Raw genomic sequence first — 23,035 nt, forward strand, 5'->3', positions numbered from 1 at the left:
GTCTTTGTTTTTTAATTTGTTTATGTGCTAAATTACATTTATAGATTTACGTATATTGACCCAGCATTCAGACCCTGGGACAAAACCAACTTGGTCATGATGTATAATTTGTTTGATGTGTTTGCTGGATTCTGTTTGTTAGATCTTCTTGAATATTTTTGCATCCATATTGATTAGTGATATTCGTCTATAATTTTCTTTTCTTGTTGGGTCTTTTCCTGCTTTGGGGATCAGGGTGATGTTTGCTTCATAGAACGTGTTGGATAGTCTTCCTTCTTTTTCTACATTTTGGAACAGGTTGAGTAATATAGGTACTAATTCCTCTTTAAAGGTTTGGTAGAATTCTGACGTGAAACCATCTGGTCCCGGGCTTTTCTTTTTAGGGAGGTTTTGTATAGTTGATGCTATTTCTGAACTTGATATGGGTCTGTTCAACATTTCCACTTGATTCTGGATAAGTCTTGGAAGGTGGCGTGCTTCCAAGTATCGGTCTATTTCCTTCAGATTTTCATATTTCTGAGAATAAATTTTCTTGTAATATTCATTAAGGATTTTTTGGATTTCTGATCAGTCTGTGGTTATTTCGTCTTTGTTGTTTCTGATTGATGATATTAGAGATTTTACTCTTTTTTTCCTGATTAGGTTGGCCAGAGGTTTATCTATTTTATTGACCTTTTCAAAAAACCAGCTTTTTGATTTATTGATCTCTTGTATTATTCTTTTGTTTTCAATTTCATTTAATTCTGCTCTAATTTTGGTTATTTCTTTTCTTCTACTGGGTTTTTGGTTGGAATGTTCTTCCTTTTCCAGTTGCGTGAGATGTCCCATTAAGTTGTTAACTTCCTCTCTTTCCGTTCTCTTGAGGAAGGCTTGCAGTGCTATAAATTTCCCTCTTAGAACTGCCTTTGCAGTGTCCCAGAGGTTCTGATAGCTTGTGTTTTCATTGTCATTTTGTTCCAAAAAATTGGTGATTTCTCTCTTAATCTCATCTCCGACCCAGCTATCATTCAGCATAAGGTTATTTAACTTCCATGTTTTTGTATGGGTATGCATATTCCTGTTGTTACTCAATTCAAGTTTTATTCCATGATGGTCCTAGAAGATGCATGGAATAATTTCTATTCCTTTAAATTTACTGAGGTTAGACTTGTGACCTAAAATGTGATCAATTTTGGAGTAAGTCACGTGGGCTGATGAGAAGTATGTGTATTCAGTTTTGTTGGGATGAAATGTTCTGTAGATGTATGCTGAATCTAAATATTGGATGGTTAGGTTTAAATCTAAGATTTCTTTGCTCAGCTTCTTTCTGGAGGATCGATCCAACACTGCCAAGGGAGTGTTGAAATCTCCAACGATTATGGAGTTGGAGGAAATCAAGTTACTCATGTCTGTTAGAGTTTCTCTTATAAATTGAGGTGCATTCTGGTTGGGTGCATAGATATTAATAATTGAGATCTCGTCAAATTGAGTATTACCCTTAACAAATATGAAGTGACCATTCTTGTCCTTCCTTACTTTTGATGGTTTAAAGCCTACTGTATCTGCAAATAAAATTGCAACACCTCCTTTTTTATGATTACCATTTGCCTGAAATATGGATGACCATCCTTTCACCCTGAGTCTGTATTTGTCTTTTAAGTTGAGATGTGACTCTTGTATGCAACAAATATCTGGCTTGAGTTTTTGTATCCAGTCAGCTAACCTATGCCTCTTTAGAGGACAGTTTAAGCCATTCACATTGATGGAGAGTATTGATAAGTCTGGTGGAATTTTGGGTATCGAGTTTTTCAAATGTCCAGTGGACATTTTTAATCCTTTCGCCAGTGTGGAAGTTGGAGTTTGATCCGAAGTTTCTGAGTGAGTTTACTTTTGTGGTATAGGATTGGGTTGGTCATTGTGGAGGATATGTCTGAGAACATCCTAAAGAGCTGGTTTACTTATGGCAAATTTTTTCAACATATGAATGTCATTGAAGTATTTAATTTCTCCATCATAGTTGAAACTCAGTTTAGCTGGATACAAGATCCTGGGTTGAAAGTTTTTTTGCTTTAGGAGATTAAAAGTTGATGACCAGCCTCTTCTTGCTTGAGAAGTTTCAGCAGAGAGATCTGCAGTTATTCTAATATTCTTACCTTTGTACGTTATAGTTTTCTTTCGCCGGGCTGCTTTGAGAATCTTCTCTTTCATGTTAACTTTAGTGAAGCTAATTATGAAATGTCTGGGAGATGGCTTATTGGGGTTGAATCGTGCTGGGGTTCTGAAGCTGTCTGTTATCTGAATTTCAGATTCTCTAGGCATGTCTGGAAAATTTTCTTTCATAATTTCATGGAGAAGGGCCTCTGTGTCCTTGGCAGCCACTTCATCATTCTCCGAATTGCCTATAACCCTTATGTTGTTTTTTTTCGGATTATCTGAGAGCTCTCTGAGTGAGTGATCCGTTTTTGCTCTCCATTTCTCTTCCTCTTTGAGAGATTGGGAGCATTCGAAGACTTTATCTTCAATGTCAGAAATCCTTTCTTCTGCTTGCTCCATTCTGTTACTGAGGGATTCTACGGTATTTTTCATATCTTTGAGGGCTGTAAATTCTTGCTTCAGTGTGTCTAAGTCTTTGGTGGTTTTGTCTTTAAATTCGTTCAATTCTTGAGACAACTTTTGAATTTCTCCTCGAATTCCTAATTGCATTTTATTAATCTTGTCTGCAAACCAAATTCTGAATTCGACTTCTGACATCTCAGCCAGTTGTTTATGAATGGGGTCTTCAATCACATCTGCCGTATCTTTTCTTGGGGGGGTTGATTTTTCTGGTTATTCATGTTACCAGAGTTTTTCCGCTGATTCCGCCCCATGGTTTACTCCCTTTGGTTTTTCCCCTGGGGTTTTATCGAGGGCCCGTACAGTGTTGTGGCCTGAGAAACTGGGGCCCTGTCTGGTGTGGTGGAGCAAAGTGGTTCTGTCTTGTTTTCAGCTGGTTTCTGTTCGATCCTATTCCAACTTCTGCTCTGGTTGAAGTCTCAGCTACGTGGAAAAATCAGCAATTAAGTCACCCCGCCTGCCCACCTCTGGCCCCAGTTGGAAAAGGAGAATCAAACCTTCCTACAATCGCACACCCAGGGCACCGCCTGAAGAGTCCTCAGTCTATTAGCCCAGTTCAAAAGGTCCGAATCAACTGTCTCAATCGGCACTTGTCTCGGGTGGAAGGGTTCAAGAGGTCTCTGGGAACTGGATCACAGGGGCCTGGTGACTCCTCTGACACATCTCACCCCAGTGCAGCGCGGAGTCAGGAGGAGCCACCCAGCAAACAGAGCAGTCTGGGAAGGTTGACGTCTCCTTCCCCACTTTGCCCCTCCGTCGGACCCAGTCACTGGTATCTCTGCAGATGGCTAACCCAGTTGCCTGCAGTGAACAGACACTCCAGGGGTTTGCACCTGCCTGAATCGCAAGGAAGTCTGCCAGGCCCCCGCAGACTGCCGCTATCTAGCAGGAGGAGATGGGGCCTGACATCTTTGAGTGTTTGATGCAGGTGATGGGAAGTAGGTGTTCACTCAGGCTTAGCCCCGTCCCTGATGGATGCTGCTAACAGAGCAGAACAGAACAGACAACTTTGTGAGGTTCTGTCTCTGTTCCTGTCGTCCCCTACAGGAGACGGGCTGTTTTGAGTTCAAACGTCTTTGCTGCTGGAGAATTGCGACTGAACACTTCTCTGGGTCGGCCCCGCCCTGGAGGCTTCCGGGTTTGTGAGCCGTGTCACCGGTGGCCTCCTCTGGTTGCCCAGGGAGACAGGGGGTGTGGCCTCAAAATATCCAGAAGTGAGCGTTCTGCCGTTAAAGAAAAAACGGCTGTTAATCTACCTCCAGGGAACTGCGGCTCTGGTGTGGGCACTCAGGCGACCCTTTTCTCCTCTGTCTCGCGCCCCAGAGTCAACACTGAGCGGCCGCAGTTTGTGCTGGGTCCACACCCCTTAAGAGATCCCCCAAGAATCAGAACTCTTGGGGGATGGGCCCCCAGACCCGGATTGGGTGTGGGGCGGGGGGAAGCTGGAGTTTCATTCAGTTTCACGCAATACTACGGTCCGGGGAGGGCTCCTGCACTGCACCGCAGGGAAGTGCCGCCAAGGCTTGATTTCCCCTCAGCAGAGTGCCCTCTCCTCGCTCACGTGTCCCAGAGTCAGCGCTGACCTGACGCAGCTCAGGCACTGTGCACTCCCCTTGAGAAATCACCCAAGGAGCCAAACTCCTGGGGGATAGTCCCTCAGACCCCGAGTGAGAGTAGGGGTTCTCAGCTCTCAGCGGGGAGGCCAGAGTCTGATTCAGTCTTGGGCCCCGTATGCCCGGGGAGGGTTGCTGCACTGCACCGCAGGGAAGTGACGCGAGGCGTGACTCCCCCTCTGCCCGGTGCCCTCTCCTCACTCGGCGCGCCTCAGAGTCAATGCTGACCAGTCGCAACTCGGGGACTGTCCACTCCTCTTGAGAAATCACCCAAGGATCCCAAGTCCTGGGGGACAGGCCTCCAGACCTCAGTGGGCGGGAGGGGAGCGCCGGGAATTCAGGGTTGCCGGCAAAGGATTCCCAAAGTTTTATTCAGCCCTATGTCCGGCAGGAGAACGCCACGGCACCCCAGTAGGGGAGGTAGGTCCAGTTTTTAGAAGGTCTCTCCCGTGGAGTGTAGTGGGAGGGCCTTTAATTTCTGCCCGATTGTTCAATTGTGGGGCTCTAGAGCCGGTCTCATGGGGGAGGGGGCCTCCCGTCCGCTTGGTGGTGGATTTTGTACCTTTTGTTTGCGTCCTTGTGATCACAACTTGCCTCAGCGGTGTTGATGTGCGTTCTTCAGCCTTCTCTCTTGGTGAGGCTCAAGTCCACCAGGATACTTACTAAATTCCTGTCCCTTAACTCTCCTTCTGGACGGGAGCCTTTGTTGAAAGCTGGCTTCAGTCCGCCATCTTGTCTCCCCCCTCCAACTTCCATGTTTTTGTATGAGTATGCAGATTCCTGTTGTTACTCAATTCAAGTTTTATTCCATGATGGTCCGAGAAGATGCTTGGAATAATTTCTATTCCTTTAAATGTACTGAGTTTAGACTTGTGACCTAAAATATGGTCAATTTTGGAGTAAGTTCCGTGGGCTGATGAGAAGTATGTGTATTGAAGTTTGTTGGATGAAATGTTCTGTAGATGTGTGCTAAATCTAAATATTTTGGTGGTTAGGTTTAAATCTAAGATTTCTTTGCTCAGCTTCTTGCTGGGGGATCGATCCAACACTGTCAAAGGAGTGTTGAAATCTCCGACGATTATGGAGTTGGAGGAAATCAAGTTACTCATGTCTGTTAGAGTTTCTCTTATAAATTGAGGTGCATTCTGGTTGGTGCATAGATAGTAATAATTGTGATCTCATCATGTTGAGTATTACCCTTAACAAATATGAAGTGACCATTCTTGTCCTTCCTTACTTTTGATGGTTTAAAGCCTACTGTATCTGCAAATAAAATTGCAACACCTGCTTTTTTATGATTACCATTTGCCTGAAATATGGATGACCATCCTTTCACCCTGAGTCTGTATTTGTCTTTTAAGTTGAGATGTGACTCTTGTATGCAACAAATATCTGGCTTGAGTTTTTGTATCCAGTCAGCTAACCTATGCCTCTTTAGAGGACAGTTTAAGCCTTTCACATTGATGGAGAGTATTGATAAGTCTGGTGGAATTTTGGGTATCGAGTTTTTCAAAGGTCCAGTGGACATTTTTAATCCTTTCCCCCGTGTGGAAGTTGAAGTTGGTCCGAAGTTTCTGAGTGAGTTTACGTTTGTGGTATAAGATTGGGTTGGTCATTGTGGAGGATAGGTCAGAGAATATCCTGAAGAGCTGGTTTACTTATGGCAAATTTTTTTCAACATATGAATGTCATTGTAGTATTTAATTTCTCCATCATAGATGAAACTCAGTTTAGCTGGATACAAGATCCTGGGTTGAAAGTTATTTTGCTTTAGGAGATTAAAAGTTAAGACCACCCTCTTCTGCCTGGAAAATTTCAGCAGAGAGATCTGCAGTTATTCTAATATTCTTACCTTTGTACTTAATAGTTTTTTTCGCCGGGCTGCTTTGAGAATCTTCTCTTTCATGTTAACTTTAGTGAAGCTAATTATGATATGTCTGGGGGATGGCTTATTGGGGTTGAATCGTGCTGGGGTTCTGAAGCTGTCTGCTATCTGAATTTCAGATTCTCTATGCATGTCTGGAAAATTTTCTTTCATACTTTCATGCAGAAGGGCCTCTGTGCCCTTCGAGGCCACTTCTTCATTCTAAGAAATCCCAATAATTCATATGTTGCTTTATTTCCAATTATCTGAGATCCTCTGAGTGAGTGATCCGTTTTTGCTCTCCATTTCTCTTCCTCTTTGAGAGGTTTGGAGCGTTCGAAAACTTAATCTTCAATGTCAGAATTCCTTTCTTCTGCTTGCTCCATTCTGTTGCCTAGGGATTCTATTGTATTTTTCATATCTTTGAGGGCCGTAAATTCTTGCTTCAGTGTGTCTAAATCTTTGGTGGTTTTGTCTTTAAATTCGTTAAATTCTTGAGACCACTTTTGAATTTCTCCTCGAATTCCTAATTCCATTTTATTAACCTTGTCTGCAATCCAAATTCTGAATTTGATTTCTGACATCTCAGCCAGGTGTTTATGAATGGGATCTTCAATCACATCTGCCGTATCTTTTCTTGGGGGGGTTAATCTATTCTGGTTATTCATGTTACCAGAGTTTTTCCGCTGTTTCTGCCCCATGGTTATTTTACTCCCTTTGATTTTTCCCCTGGGGCTTTATCAAGGGCCCTTACACTGTTGTGGCCTGAGAAACTGGGGCCTGTTTTGTGTGTTGGAGCTAAGTGGTTCTGTCTTGTTTTCAGCTGGTTTCTGTTCGATCCTATTGCAACTTCTATTCTAGCTTGAAGTCTCAGCTCTGTGGAAAAATCAGCAATTAAGTCACTCCGCCCGCCCCCCTCTGGCCCCAGTTGGAAAAGGAGAATCAAACCTTCCTACAACCGCACACCCAGGGCACCGCCTGAAAAGTCCTCAGTCTATTAGCCCAGTTCAAAAGGTCCAAATCAACTGTCTCAATCGGCAGCTGTCTTGGGTGGGAGAGTTCAAGAGGTCTCTGGGAACTGGATCACAGGGCCCTGGTGACTCATCTGAAATGGCTCATCCCAGTGCAGTTTGGAGTCAGGACGAGCCACCCAGCAAACAGAGCAGTCTGGGAAGGTTGACGTCTCCTTCCCCACTTTGCCCCTCCTTTGGACCCAGTCACTGGTATCTCTGCAGATGGCTAACCCAGTTGCCTTCAGTGAACAGACTCTCCAGGGGTTTGCACCTGCCTGAATCACAAGGAAGTCTGCCAGGCCCCCGCAGACTGCCGCTATTTAGCAGGAGGAGATGGGGCCTGACATCTTTGAGTGCTTGATGCAGGTGATGGGAAGGAGGTGTTCACTCAGGCTTAGCCTCGTCATTGATTGATGCTGCTAACAGAACAGAACAGAACAGACAACACTGCGGGGTTCTGTCTCTGTTCCTGCCAAAATTGCCTACAGAAGACGGGCTGTTCTGAGTTCAAACGTCTTTGCTGCTGGAGGTTTGTGTCCTGTTTGCTGCTGAAGGTTTGCGTCCGATCACGTCTCTGGGTCGGCCCCACCCTGGAAGCTTCCCTGGTTTGTGAGCAGTGTCAGGAAATCCCCCGCTCACCCGTGGCCTCCTCTGGTTGCCCAGGGAGACAGGGGGTGTGGCCTCAGAATATCCAGAAGTGAGCCGTTCTGCCGTTAAAGAAAAAACGGCTGTTGCTCTGCCTCCAGGGAACTGCCGCTCTGGTTTGGGCACTCAGCTGACCCTTTTCTCCTCTGTCTCGTGCCCCAGAGTCATCACTGAGTGGCCGCAGTTTATGCTGGGTCCACACCCCTCGAGAGATCCCCCAAGAATCCGAACTCTTGGAGGACAGGCCCCCAGACCCCGAGTGGGAGTGGGCGGGAAGCTAGAGTTTCATTCAGTTTTATGCCCGGCCGTATTGTTGCCCGCCCGGGGAGGGCTGCTGCACCGCACCGCAGGAAAGTGCCACCAAGGCTTGATTTCCCCTCAGCAGAGTGCCCTCTCCTCACTCACGTGTCTCAGAGTTAGCACTGACTTGTCGCAGCTCGGGCACTGTGCACTCCCCTCGAGAAATCACCCAAGGATCCGAACTCCTGTGGGATAGGCCTCCAGACCCCGAGTGAGAGTAGGGGCCCTCAGCGGGGAAGCTAGAGTTTTATTCAGTTTTGTGCCCAGCCGTAATGTTGCCCCGGGAGGGCTGCTTCACCGCACCGCAGGGAAGTGCCGCCGAGGCGTGACTCCCCCTCAGCCCGGTGCCCTCTCCTCGCTCCCGTGTCTCAGAGTCAGCGCTGACCAGTCACAGCTCGGGCACTGTGCGCTCCCCTCGAGAAATCACCCAAGGATCCGAACTCCTGTGGGACAGGCCCCCAGACCCAGAGTGAGGGTGGGGGGGAAGCTAGGGTTTCATTCAGTTTTATGCCTGGCCGTATTGATGCACGGGGAGGGCTGCTGCACTGCACCACAGGGAAGTGCCGCAGAGGCGTGACTCCCCCTCAGCCCGGTGCCCTCTCCTCACTCACATGCCTCAGAGTCAATGCTGACCAGCCGCAACTTGGAGACTGTCCACTCCCCTTGAGAAATCACTCAAGAATCCGAACTCCTGGGGAACAGGCCTCCAGACCTCAGTGGGCGGGAGGGGATTGTTGGGGATTCAAGGTTGCCGGCAAAGGATTTTTAAAGTTTTATTCAGTTTTATGCCCGGCAGGAGAACGCCACAGCACCCCAGTAGGGGAGGTAGGTCCAGTTTTTAGAAGGTCTCTCCGGTGGAGTGTAGTGGGAGGGCCTTTAATTTCTGCCCGTTTGTTTAATTGTGGGGCTTCGGAGCAGGTTTCATGGGGGAAGAGGACTCCCGTCCCCTTGGTGGTGGATTTTGTACCTTTTGTTTGCGTCCTTGTGATCACAGCTTGCCTCAGCAGTGTTGATGTGCGTTCTTCAACCTTCTCTTTTGGTGTGGGTCAAGTCCACCAGGATACTTACTAAATTCCTGTCCCTTAACTCTCCTTCTGGATGGGAGCCTCTGTTGAAAGCTGGCTTCAGTCTGCCATCTTGTCTCCCTCCTTGTTTGTTTTCTTATTGTTGAGTTTTAAAAGTCCTCTTTATATTTTGGATAATAGTCCTTTATCACATGCATGTTTTATAAATATTTTCTCAAAGTCAGTGGCTTGTCTTCTTATTCTCTTGAAGTAATAGTTTTTGGAATTAGTGAACATAGTAGAGATATCTCAGAAGCCAAGTTAAGAAGTTTGGTGGGAACAGCCTATTTTCGACAGCCGACTTTACGTCTTTAATATTTACATGGATGGAGCTGGAACATATTCTTCTTAGTAAAGTATCTGAAGAATGGAAGAAAAAGTACCCAATGTACTCAGCCCTACTATGAAACTAATTTGGAGCTCTCATATGAAAGCTATAACCCAGTTACAACCTAACAATAGGGGGAAGTGGGAAAGGGAGGGGAGAGAGGGCGGTTGTGGGTAGAGGGAGGGGCATTGGGGGGATCATACCTGTGGTGCATCTTACAGGGTATTTGCCAAACTTGTTAAATGTAGAATGTAAATGTTTTGGCACAGTAACTGAGATAATGCCAGGAAGGGTATGTTAACCATTGTGATGAAAATTTGTCAAATGGTCTATGAAGTGAGTGTATGATGCCCCATGATCATTTAAATGTATACATTATGATTTAATTTAAAAAAATTAAAAAAAAAAGAGACAGTCCAGTTCATCCAGTTTATGGAGCTGCAGGTCAGAAATCATTCTCAAGTCCTCTTCGAACTTGAAAGCCTCACCTCCCTTGGCACCGAGGCCAGAAAATTTCTCTCTCCCCATCTGAATGAACCTGTGCAAGGCACAGCTGGGGAAGCGGATGAAGTGGAGGTTCCCTTTGCGGCCACACATGGTCAGGTTTTTCAGTTCCAGGTGGACGTCCCGGATCCCGGTTTTCCCATAAGCAGCGTTAGAAGTCAGATACTTCCGGACGCTCTTCAGGTTCTCTACCTCCTTCTGTTCCTCTTTGGCTGTAATATCCTTTGGTTCAAAGTAGACCAACTTAACCAGTGTTCCACCAATGTCCATGCCGAAACACTGGAACAGCGGCCTGTTCTTCCTCCCGAGTCCATCCTCCTCCGCAGCCGGCATTCCTTGGCTGGTGAGTCGTGCTGAGGGAGCAGCGAATGAGGCTGTTGTGGACAAGCGGAGACTGGACTGTCGGCGAGTGGAAGCCGTTGTGCAGAAGCCGGTTCACGGCGGCATCGCAGGTGCTTGGGGGTGCCTCTAGGGGGCCAAGTGATCCGGCTGCTTGCTGCGGTCGCCCATGCCAGAGGTTGGCGGGGCTGCGCGTGGGCACCGACTCATGCGGCCTCCTCACTCCAGCTTTCTACGTCTGGGCATGGATCTCACTCTTTGAATGAATAGGAAATTTTGTATTGTAAGAGTCTACATGTCATATGAAAAGATGCTCAATTTCACTCAAAATTAAAGAAATGTAAATTAAAACTATGCTGAGATACCATCTTTAACCTACAAATTGGGCAAAAACAAGTTTAATAACATGCTCTGTTGGTGAGGATGTGGGCAAACAGACATTCTTGTATATTACTGATGGGAATGCAAATTGATATATAAACTCTTTGGAAGGTAATTTAGCAATAGCCATCAAAATTATAAATTTATTTATCCTTAAATGAGCAATTAAATTTTAGGGAACTTATTCCATGGATGTACTTCCACTCATGGAAAATGATGTAAATACAAAGTTCCCCAAATGCAGCACTGTTTGTAACTACTAAAGATTGAAAACAAGCTCTGCGCCTGTAGCTCAGGGGCTAGGGCACCAGCCACATCCGCCAGAGCTGGTGGGTTGGAATCCAGCCTGGGCCTGCCAAACAACAATGACAACTACAACCAAAAAAAAAAAAAAAACCAGGCTTGGTGGTAGGCGCCTGTACTTCCAGCTATTTGGGAGGCTGAGGCAAGAGAATCACTTAAGGCAAGAGTTTGAGGTTGCTGCGACACCATGGCACTCTACCCAGAGCTACATAGTGTTAATATGTCTCAAAAAAAAAGAAAGATTGAAAACAATGCAAATGTCAGCAATAGGGAACTGGTGTACATATTCATCTAGTGGAATACCATGCAGATGGTAAAAAGCAAGAGGGAGGGATTGCTCTCTATGTTTTTTTAATCATTATTTTTTATTAAGTCTTTTGTACATAGATAATAATACCTTTATGCCATTTTCAATGTGTTGATTGTTTGTACAAATTGGAGTGCCTACATCATACTAATCAACATAGCTTTCACCTCATTTACCCTATTATAACATTAGGACATTTGTGTTCTACCCATGATAGATCCAACTTGTACTTGCAATGTCCTCCATAGGTGTGGATCCCCTACTACCCCTCCCTCTATCAACCCACCCACTCCCTTCTACTCTCTCTCCCTTCCCTCCTTCATCCTAGGCTATAATTGTGTTTCATTTTTCATATGCAAGTGTGAGTGATTATAAATTGGTTTCACAGTAATACTGAGTACATTGGATACTTTTTTTTCCATTCCTGAGATACTTTACTAAGAAGAATGTTTTCCAGCTCCATCCATATAAACATAAAAGAGGTAAAGTCTCCATTTTTTGACTGCTGCATAGTATTCCATAGTATACATTACCACATTTATTAATCCATTCATGGTCGATGGGCACTTGGGCTTCTTCCATGACTTGGCAATTATGAATTGAGTTGCAATGAACAATCTGGTGCAAATATCTTTATTGCCAAATGATTTTTGGACCTTTGGATATACACCTAGAAGAGGAATTGCAGGATGAAACAGCAGGTCTACATTTAGATCCCTGACAGTTCTCCAAACTTCCTTCCAAAAGGAATGTACTAGCTTGCATTCCCACAAGCAGTGCAGAAGTGTTCCCTTTTCTCCACATCCATGCCAACATCTGTGGTTTTGGGATTTTGTGATGTGGGCTACTCTTACTGGAGTTAGATGGTATCTCAGAGTAGTTTTGGTTTGCATTTCTCTGATGATTAAAGATGATGAGCATTTTTTCATGTGTCTGTAGGCCATGCACCTGTCTTCTTCAGAGAAGCTTCTGTTCATGTCTCTTGCCCACAATAAAATGGGATCACTTGTTTTTTGCTTAGTAATAAGTTTGAGTTCTCTGTGGATTCTGGTTATTAGACCTTTGTCAGAAGTATAACTTGCAAAAATCCTCTCCCATTCTGACGACTGTCTATTTGCTGTACTTAGTGTGTTCTTGGCAGTGCAGAGGCTTTTTAATTTGATCAGATCCCAGTAATGTATTTTTGATGTTGCTTCAATTGCCCGGGGTATCTTCCTCATGAAGCATTCTCCCAGGCCAATTTTTTCAAGTGTTTCCCCTGCACTGTCTCTGATATTTATAGTTTCATGTCTTAAGTTTAGGTCCTTGAACCAGTAAGAGTCAATTTTTGTTAGAGGAGAAAGGTGTAGGTCCAGTTTCAGTCTTCTACAAGTTGCCAGCCAATTCATCCAGCACCATTTATTGAAAAAAGAATCTTCCCCCAATTTATATTTTTAATAGACTTATCAAAAATCAAATGACAATAAGTGGGTTCACCTCTTGATCTTCAATTCTGTTCCATACATCTACCTCTCTATTTTTGTGCCAGTACAATGCTGTTTTGATCACTATCGATTTATAGTATAGTCTGATGTCTGGAAGCGTGATTCCTCTCAATTTGTTTTTATTTATGAGTAATGTCTTGGCTATTCAAGGTTTTTTCTGTTTCTATATAAAATGAAGTACTAATTTTTCCAGGTCTTTAAAATATGACAGAGATGCTTTAATAGGGATCGCGTTAAATCTGTAAATTGCTTTAGGTAGTATAGACATTTTAACAATGTTGATTCTTCCCAGCCATCAGCATGGTATATTTTTTCCATTTGTTAACATCTTCAGCTATTTCTTTTCTCAGAGTTTCATAGTTCTCTTTATAGAGATCTTTCACGTCCTTAGTTAGATACACTCCCAGATATTTCATCTTCTTTGGGACTATTGTAAAGAGAATAGAATCTTTGATTGTTTTTTCCCCTTGACTATTGTTAATGTATATAAAGGCTACAGATTTATGAGTGTTAATTTTGTATTCTGAGACGTTACTATATTCCTTGATCACTTCTAGGAGTTTTGTAGTTGATTACCTGGGGTTTTCTAGATATATAATCATATTGTCTGCGAAGAGCGACCATTTGATCTCCTCTGGTCCTATTTGGATCACCTTGATTGCCTTCTCTTGCCTGATTGTGGTGGCTAAGACTTCTATTACAATGTTCGAAAGCAGTGGGGACAGTGGGCATCCTTGCCTGGCTCCTGATCTGAGTGGAAATGATTTCAATTTTACTCCATTCACTATGATATTGACTGTGGGTTTGGTGTAGATGGCCTCTATCAGTTTAAGACATGTTCCTTCTATACACTTAAGAAATGTTCCTTCTTAAGCGTTCTGGTCAAGAAAGGATGCTGGATATTGTCAAAAGCTTTTTCTGCATCAATTGAGAGAATCATATGGTATTTGTTTTTTAATTTGTTTATGTGATGTATTATATTTATGGATTTATGTATATTGAACCATCCTTGGGACCCTGGGATGAAACCCACCTGGTCATGGTGTATAATTTGTTTGATGTGTTGTTGGATTCTGTTTGCTAGGATCTTATTGAATATTTTTGAATCAATATTCATTAGAGATATTGGTCTATAATTTTCTTTTCTTGTTGGGTCTTTTCCTGGTTTGGGTATCAGGGTGATATTTCCTTCATAGAATGGGTTGGGAAGTATTCCTTCTTTTTCTATGTTTTAGAAAAGATTAAGTAATATAGGTACTAGTTCCTCTTTAAAGGTTTGGTAGAATTCAGATGTGAAGCCATCTGGTTCTGGGCTTTTCTTTTTGGGGAGATTTCTTGTAGTTGATGCTATTTCAGAGCTTGTTATAGGCTTGTTCAACATTTCCACTTCTTTCTGGCTAAGTCTTGGAGGGTGTGTTTCCAAGTATTGATCTATTTCCTTCAGATTTTCATACTTCTGAGAGTAGAGTTTTATGTAGTATTCATTAAGGATTTTTTTAATTACTGAGGAGTCCATTGTTATTTGGCCTTTATCATTTCTGATTAATGAAATTAGGGATTTTATTCTTTTAATTCTGGTTAGGTTAGCCAAAGGTTTATCTATTTTATTGACATTTTCAAAAAACCAACTCTTTGATTGGTTGATCTGTTGTATGATTCTTTTGTTTTCAATTTCATTAGTTCTGCTCTAATTTTAGTCATTTCTTTTCTTCTGCTGGGTTTAGGGTTAGAAAGTTCTTCCTTTCCCAGTTGCCTGAGATGACCCATTAAGTTATTGACTTGCTCTCTTTCTGTTCTCTTGAGGAAGGCTTGCAATGCTACAAATTTTTCTGTTAGGACTGCCTTTGCTGTATCCCAGAGGTTCTGATAGTTCGTTTCTTCATTATTGTTTTGTTCGAAAAATTTGGTAATTTCCTTCTTAATCTCGTCTATGATACAGCTATCGTTCAGCATGAGGTTATTTAGTTTCCATGTTTTTGTATGCTTGTGGAGATTCCTGTTGTTACTGAGTTCAACTTTTATTCTGTGATGGTCTGAGAAAATACAAGGAATGATTTCTATTCTTTTAAATTTGCTGAGGTTAGACTTGTGACCTAAGATGTGATCAATTTTGGAGGATGATCCATGGGCTGATGAGAAGAATGTGTATTCAGTTTCATTAGGATGAAATGTTCTGTAGATGTCTATTAGATGTAAATGTTGAATGATTAAGTTTAGTTCTAAAATTTCTTTGCTTAGCTTTTTTTGAGGATGTATCCAACACTGCCAGAGGAGTGTTAAAGTCTCCAACAGTTATGGTGCTGGGGGAAATCAAGTTGTTCATGTCAGTTAGTTTCTCTTATAAATTGAGGTGCATTCTGGTTGGGTGCATAAATGTTGATAATTGAAATCTCATCATGTTGAGTGTTGCCCTTAACAAATATGAAGTGACCATCATTATCTTTTCTTACTTTAATTGGTTTAAAGCCTATTGTATCTGTGAATAAAATTGCAACACCTGCTTTTTTCTGATTTCCATTTGCCTGAATTACAGGTGACCATCCCTTCACCTGAGTCTATGTTTATCTTTTAAGATAAGGTGAGATTCTTGAATGCAGCAGATGTCTGGCCTGAGTTTTTGTATCCAGTCAGCCAACCTGTGTCTCTTTAGAGGGCAATTTAAGCCATTCACATTAATTGAGAGTATTGATAAGCCAGATAGAGTTTTGGGTATTGAATTTTTCAAAAGTCCAGTGGTCATTTTGCCACTATGGAAGTTGTGATTTGATCAAACATTTCTGAGTGAGTTTACTTTGGTGGTGGAGGATCATGTTGTTCATTATGGAGGATAGGTCTGAGAATATCCTGAAGAGCTGGTTTAGTTATGGCAAATTTCTTCAACATGTGAATGTCATTAAAGTATTTAATTTCTCCATCATAGATGAAACTCAGTTTAGCTGGATATAGGATCCTGGCTTGAAAGTTTAAGGAGATTAAAGGTCTGTGATCACCCTCTTCTGGCTTGAAAGGTTACAGCAGAGAGATATGCATTCTAATGTTCTTCCCCTTGTATGTTATGGTTTCCTTACATCTTACAGCTTGAAGAATTTTCTCCTTCATATTCACTGTAACAAAATTAATTATAATGTGTCTATGAGAATTTTTATTTGGGTTGAGTTGTGCCAGTGTTCTAAAACTGTCTACTATCTGAATTTCAGAATCTTTTGGCATGTCTGGAAAGTTCTCTTTAATTATTTCATGAAGCAAAGCATCTGTATCCTTTGCAGCAACCTCATCCCTTTCAGGTATTCCTATAAGGCAAATATCAGATCTCTTTGAATTATCCCAGAGCTCTCTGAGAGAATGATCCATTTTTGTTCTCCACTTTTTTTCCTCTTTGAGCATTTGGGAGCATTCAAAAGCTTTGTCTTCAATGTCAGAGATCCTTTCTTCTGCCTGCTCCATTCTTTTACTGAGGGATTCTACTGTATTTTTTAGATCTTTGAGGGCTGCAAAATCTTGCTTCAATGTGTCAAAATCTTTGGTCATTTTGTCTTTAAATTCATTGAATTCTTGAGACATCTTTTGAATTTCTGCTTTGAATTCTAATTCCATCATTTCCTCCATTCTGTTGATCTTATTTGCTATCCAAACTCTGAACTTGATTTCTGACATCTCAGCCATTTGTTTGTGAATGGGATCTTGTGCTGTGTCTGCTTTATTGTTTCTTAGGGAAGTTGATGTACTCTGATTATTCATGTTGCTAGAGTTTTTCCACTGATTCTGCCTCATGATTGTTTTTCACTGTAGGCTAGGTGGTCAGGTAAGGTGAAATTGGATTGGGGTTTCCTGGAGTTGTGGTTAACCAGCCCTTTGTTAAGTATCTGGGACTGATGACTGCAGCTTTCCCCCCTTTAGCTTTGCAAAGGACCTGTACAGTATTACAGTCTGAGGCTGAGGAAACCAGCTTGGTATGGTGGGTTAGATGGCTCTGTCTTATATTCAGCTGGTTCTTATCTGATCCTGGTGGATCAGTGACTCTGGTGAAGTCTTAGCTGAAGATTGTTTTCTTGGACTTACAGCTTGCCTCAGCAGAGGTGGCCTGCAGTTATCTCACTTCTCTCTCGGCTCGGCTCCCACTCTTCAGCTTAATTGGGTACTTTCTGGGCATTATCCTTCCCTCTGGACAGGAGATTCTGTCGGAGGCTACTTCCAGTCAGCCATCTTGCCCCCTCCCCAGACTGCTCTCTATGTATTAATGTAGAAAGTGTTCTAAAATATATTAAGTGAAGAAATGCAACAATTTTTATATGCAGAAGAGTTTTATACTATGCTATCTTTGGTATAAGAGGGGAGGGGAACTAAAAGCCTATATTCACATTTGCTTGTATCTCCACACATAAACTAAGAAGAGTAGTAAGAAAGATGTCTTGGCAGATGGGGGACAAGGATTAGCAAGAGGCTTTTTACCATACATCGTTTTGTACTTTCAGATTTTTGAATCATATGAATGTATTACCTGTTTAAAAAGTAAATTTAAAAAATAAATAAACATAATGAATAGAGAATGGTAAAATAAACCAAATGAGCAAGAATGTCTATCTTTCCCTTCCTATCTACCTGAAGTTATGAACTCCAGAGACAGCTTTGTAGCATTTGAATCTTTTTCTCTATTAAATGTGATAACATGAGCCACAGGTATCAAAACCACATTCTAATCCTCAGCAGTATGAGAGACACACACAGAGAAAAGCTAATTGTTTTTCTTCCTAGAAATCAAATCCCAGTGCATTTATAGAAGCATGGTGGAGCTCTACACAAATCTTCTTGGATCCCTCTTACATTTTCTGTGAGTTCCCACTCTCTAACTTCTGTGTGTTTTGCATATAAGGACCTGTACCTGTGGTATTCTTTGGAGGCCTGCCCTTGGGCTGTTAGAGCTAATTTGCCAACTTGTACAGGGAGTAAGAAACATCTGAGAGCTTGCTTCCCTTGGGGCAGCCTTAACCCATGACTGACCTACTAGCATAAGAGTGTGAAATCCTAGGTCCTTACTTTTGAAGTGCAGAGGTTCCAGAACTTTCCATGAGCCCAGGCTGAGCCCAGGACTTTGCTTAAAAGTGCATCCTTACTTACTTTTTCCCTTTCCATGCTTGCCTCTCCCACTCTCTACTAGTTTCTCCTGGGAGTACTTTCTTTTTCTTTTTCTTTCTTTCTTTCTTTTTCTTTTCTTTTCTTTTTTTTGTTGAGACAAAGTCTCACTTTGTCACCCTTGGTGGAGTGCTGTGACATCACAGCTCATAGCAGCCTCCAACTCTTGGGCTTAAGTGATTCTCTTGCCTCAGCCTCCCAAGTAGCTGGGACTACAGGTACCCACCACAATGCCAGCTATTTTTTGGTTTCAGTTGTCATTGTCTAGCAGGCCCAGGCCAGGCACCAAACCTGCCAGCCTCAGTGTATGTGGCTGGCGCCCTACTCACTGAGCTACAGGTGCCAAGCTGGAATACTTTCTTAATACATTATTTGTATATGAATCCAGGCCTTAGGATCCCCTTCTGGAAAACATGATCAAAGATATATGGTTTATTGGATTTGGAATAGCAGTAACATAATTCCAAAATTTTATTTTTCTTAAAAGGTATATTTAAGAAATTGGGGCATTGTTATTATAAGTTCCAACCCTATATTTCATGTATTGAAAATACTTCATATTATTCCTCATTACATATTTTATGATGCATAATGATTTTAATACCTTGCTTCTATGGGCAAATGGGCTTTACCACACATCTAATCGTATTACCAATTTAGTTAATGTAGGAGTCCTACCCCTAAGGTCTAGTACTTTAAAGGACTTTAAATGAAATCTACAATATTTCAAGTAGACTAATACCAAGATAGCAAAAGAAAACACTCCCGTATCATCTTGAGTTATCTGCTGACCATCTGAAGCATGAGATCAGATTACCCCATCATAATTTTTACCTGTCTAAAGACATCATTAAAGCTCAAAGTAGAACACAGATGATTTAACTACATATTTGTTAATCCTCTATAAAAGTTTGTTTTCTCAAATATAACCCATCTATGTTTTTACAAAAGGAAAAGTTTCCTGGGCAACATTTTCTACCCTGTTTCCCCAAAAATAAGACAGTGTCTTATTTTAAGGTGTGCTCCCAAAGATGAGCTAGGTCTTATTTTCAGGGGACATCTTATCTTTCCTGTAAGTAGGTCTTATTTTTGGAGGATGTCTTATTTTCGGGGAAACAGGGTATTTCCCCTAACCCCCTAACATCAATTTGATACCTGGAATCTTCCTACACATGAAGGATTTGGTCAAATGTTTGATCATTTAAGAAGTATCCATGATTGGGCAGCGCCTGTGGCTCAGTGGGTAGGCACTTTTCCCATATACCGAGGGTGGCGGGTTTGAAACTAGCCCCAGCCAAACTGCAACAAAAAATAGCTCGGCATTGTGACGGGTGCCTATAGTCCCAGCTATTTGGGAGGCTGAGGCAAAAGGATCACCTAAGCCCAGGAGTTGGAGGTTGCTGTGAGCTGTGATGCCACAGCACTCTACCAAGGGCAATAAAGTGAGACTCTCTCTCAAAAAAAAAAAGAAGTATCCATGATTCAGCAAAAGCTGTAGAGAACATTCTTATCCTTTTCAGACTTCCAGTCTGAGACAAGAGGCATTAAAATTTAGATTGGGGGTCTGCAAATGTCAGCCTATAAACCAAATCTAGCCCACTGCCTACTTTCGTACATGAACTCAGAAAAATTTTTACATATTTAAATCATTGAAAAAAACTGGAAAAATTTATTTTGTGACACATACAAATTATGTGAAATTCAAATTTCAGTGTTCATAAATACGGTTTTCTTGAAACACAGCTTTACTCATTCATTTACTTATTTTCTAGAGCTGTTGTCACCCTACAAGAGCCCCAACGAATAGTTGTGACAGAAACAGTATGGCCCTCTGTGGCAAGTAGAATAATGGCCCTTGTCTCTGAAATGTGTGAATATGTTACCTTACATGGCAAAAGGGATTTTGTAGATATGGTTAAGGTTCAGACCTTAAGATGTGAAGAGTATCCTGTATTATCCAGTTACGTGCAATCAATCTTATGAGCTCTTAAAAGCAGAGAACTTTCTCCAGCTGGAGTCAGAGAGATGTGGCAGAAGAGAAATCCAGAGACATCCAAAGCATGAGAAATATTTAATGCTGGTTTGAAGATTGAGGAGACAATTTGATAAGGAACTCTGGTTGCCTTAAGGAGCAGAGAGAAGCTGACAGCCAATAAGGAAGTGGGTGCCTCCAGCTGCACTGAACTTGATTCTGCCAGCTGTCTGGATGAGCTTGGAAGCAGATTCCTCCAGGCACATGGCCCCACCAACGCTTGGATTTAAGTGGGCCTTAACTCCAATGACATATGTCCTTATAAAAGAAAGGAAGAGGGAAGTTAGAAACAGAGAGCAGAAGGTGATATAAAGACAGAGGCAGAGACTGGAGTGATGCATGTACAAGCCAATGGCCCCCAAGGACTTGACTTTGGTGTTTTGAGACACTAACCAGGTGAGCCCCATAATGCTATACTTCCAACCAAAGAAGTCTGAGGTTATAAAGGGATGTTTGTTTTAAGCCACTAAGTTTGTAGTGATTTGTTGCAACAGCAATAGGAAACTAATACATCCTCAAAGCCTAAAACATATACTACCTGGCTCTTTCCAAATTTTACCAAACTCTGATCTGGTTCCTTGCAACTCAAATTGTAAGTCCTCAGACCAGCAGCATCAGTATGATCTTGAAACTTGTTAGAACTGCAGAACTCAGCCCTCACCAAGACCTACTGGACATGGAATCTGCATTTTTATCAAGCTCTTCAAGGAATTCTTTTGCACATTAAAATCTGAGAATCACTGGTCTGGAGTTCACCTTGCTGTTATCTTAGCTAAGAACCAAGATGTTCTTAGCTGCCTTTGTCTAGATAAAGACAGAGAGGCACACAGATACAGTTAAAGTAAGGGAAAGCTGGAAGTTTTCATCACAGTCACAGGCATCCTGATCTTCATCCTCGGCAGTACCACATTCATCACATCAAAGCAGCATCCAGCACAGGCTTTTGGTTTCCACCGGCACCATTGCAAATGCTTATTTAATACATTACTTGGTTCTGTCAGCTCCCCAGAAAGACCACTGTGTTAGTGTCCTAAGGCTACTGACACAAATTACCACAACTAGGTGGGTAAAAACAACAGATGTTTATTCTGTCACAGTTCTGGGGTCCAGAAGTCAGAAATTGGGTGTCCTCAGGTTTGGCTTATTTCGGGAGACTCTAAGGGAGAATACATTCCATGTCCCTCCCCTCACGATTCTTAGGGGTCTCTTGGCTTGTATATGAATCACTCCAGTCTCTGCCTGTGTCTCCATCTCACTTCCTTCTCTGTGTTTCTAATCCCCCTCTTCCTTTCTCTTATAAGGACACCTGTCACTAGAGTTAGGGTCCACTCTAAATCCAGAATAATCTCATCTCCAAATCCCTAATTATAACTGCAAAGAACCTTTTCCCAAATATCATATTCACGGGTTCCTGGCAGGGGGCTAGGGGAGGGGATAGAACTCTGTCATTCCCTTTGAAAGACTGCTATTCAATCTATTGCAACCACCATAAATACCATAAATCAATAAAGTGAAGCTAAGCTGACTCACTGCAATGAGGAAGAATACCACCTTGACAGAGTCTCTTCAGAGTGTCTCAAATGTGGAAATGAACAGAGGCTAATTAGAGAGTTTACAGCATGGAGGAGGTGATTTGGAGAGAAGTCTTTCAAGGCAGAGTATTGGTTGGGATTAAGCAGAGTCCCTGATATAATAAATCTGGACTAGACAGCACAGGGAGGAGTGCTTGGGTGAGCTAGCTGGTCACTTCACAGCCTGTGTTTCCACAAAGGTAAGCCTCCTCTAGACTTCACACTCTGCCTTCTGTGCAATGAAATCTTTGCTGACAGGCCTACAGATGTGGCCATTCTAGTCACTTGTACCTCAACAGTAATGGGTTTGTCTGATAGGGAAAAATGAGCTGGAACCAGGGGCTCATGGCCCTGGTTCAAGGGCCTAATTCTGTATTTGGTTATTCAGCCTAGCTATGTCTTTCCCTGCGGTGCAGCAAAATTCCTGCCTCCCATTCTTCAGTTGACACAACTAATATATTAGATATAACTACAGAAAAATAATATATGCTCTATCTACTCATTTATAGGCACCACTCTATAAACATGTTATTAATTTGTTTACTTATTTATGATCCATTTTTTTCCTATTATTCTTCTTGGTGAGAGACTTTGTCTTATTCATCATTCCATCCCTAGAACTGTGTCTGCCACAAATTAATTGCTTTATAAATATTTGTATTGCCATTTGGACAACTACATGAAACTACTGTAGGATATACTACATACATATATGGATTTAGCAGTCAAGCAGATAGTCTCCTTCTCATTTATAACTCGCTGGTCAAATAAGTCAATTTCTAGATAAGATCTATGAAAATCCCACTGATTGTGATAGGGATTCTGTGGAAGCTAAAGGTGGTAAAAAGAAATTTGAAATAGAAAGCTATAATTTGGTTATTTTATTCTTAGAAGATTCAAGGTGTGGAGCACTGTAACAGCATCTAAACTGCAGGATAAAGATAAACCTTTGGAACCAAATAATAAAATTTATGATACAAGCTATTCTTCACAACAGAAAATGAAGGCTACTTTGCATGTTACTCTTTGAAGCAGCCATAACATTAAGGCAGAGAAAGCTATTATAATGCTTGATTTTAATTTGGTGTAACTGTCTTTAATAAATGAAATATTTCTTAAAGGAAATCTTAAATATCTTAGAGAGGTTGTCAAGAGAGGAGAGAGCTAAGCTTTGCAGAAAACAAGATAGAATGATGTCCTTGTGGGGAATTCTGAAGAGTATTAAAATTGAGTAATTCATTAGAAGAGCCTTTTGTGAGCTTATTACAAGTTCTTCATTATTGTATGCCTTCGAAAAGAGCTTAGATGATTTTTTAATGTAAAATAAACAGTACATCTTGCTTCAATGTTTCCCAAATACCTGACCTTTGAAAACAGAATAAGTAGGCATAAAATACATACATATTTTCAGTTTTCCCATTGATATTAAGTTATTTTGTAAAATTCAGATAGTTCATCAGTTTATTGTTATTTTATTTTCTTCGGTAAAACATCTCATACACAAAATATTTTATTAGTATATGCAAACATGCTTTATTAACTTTCAAATACTCTAATTTTACAAA

At 41.8% G+C, this 23,035-nt stretch overlaps 1 pseudogene; it reads right to left on the reverse strand.

The window, feature by feature from the left end:
- The window catches only part of LOC128576791 (pantothenate kinase 1-like), a 31,408-nt pseudogene extending 11,303 nt beyond the window's left edge, over positions 1-20,105 (reverse strand).
- Positions 20,106-23,035: the final 2,930 nt, after the last annotated feature.

The sequence above is a fragment of the Nycticebus coucang genome, chromosome X, assembly GCF_027406575.1.
Source record: "Nycticebus coucang isolate mNycCou1 chromosome X, mNycCou1.pri, whole genome shotgun sequence".
Lineage (NCBI taxonomy): Eukaryota > Metazoa > Chordata > Mammalia > Primates > Lorisidae > Nycticebus > Nycticebus coucang.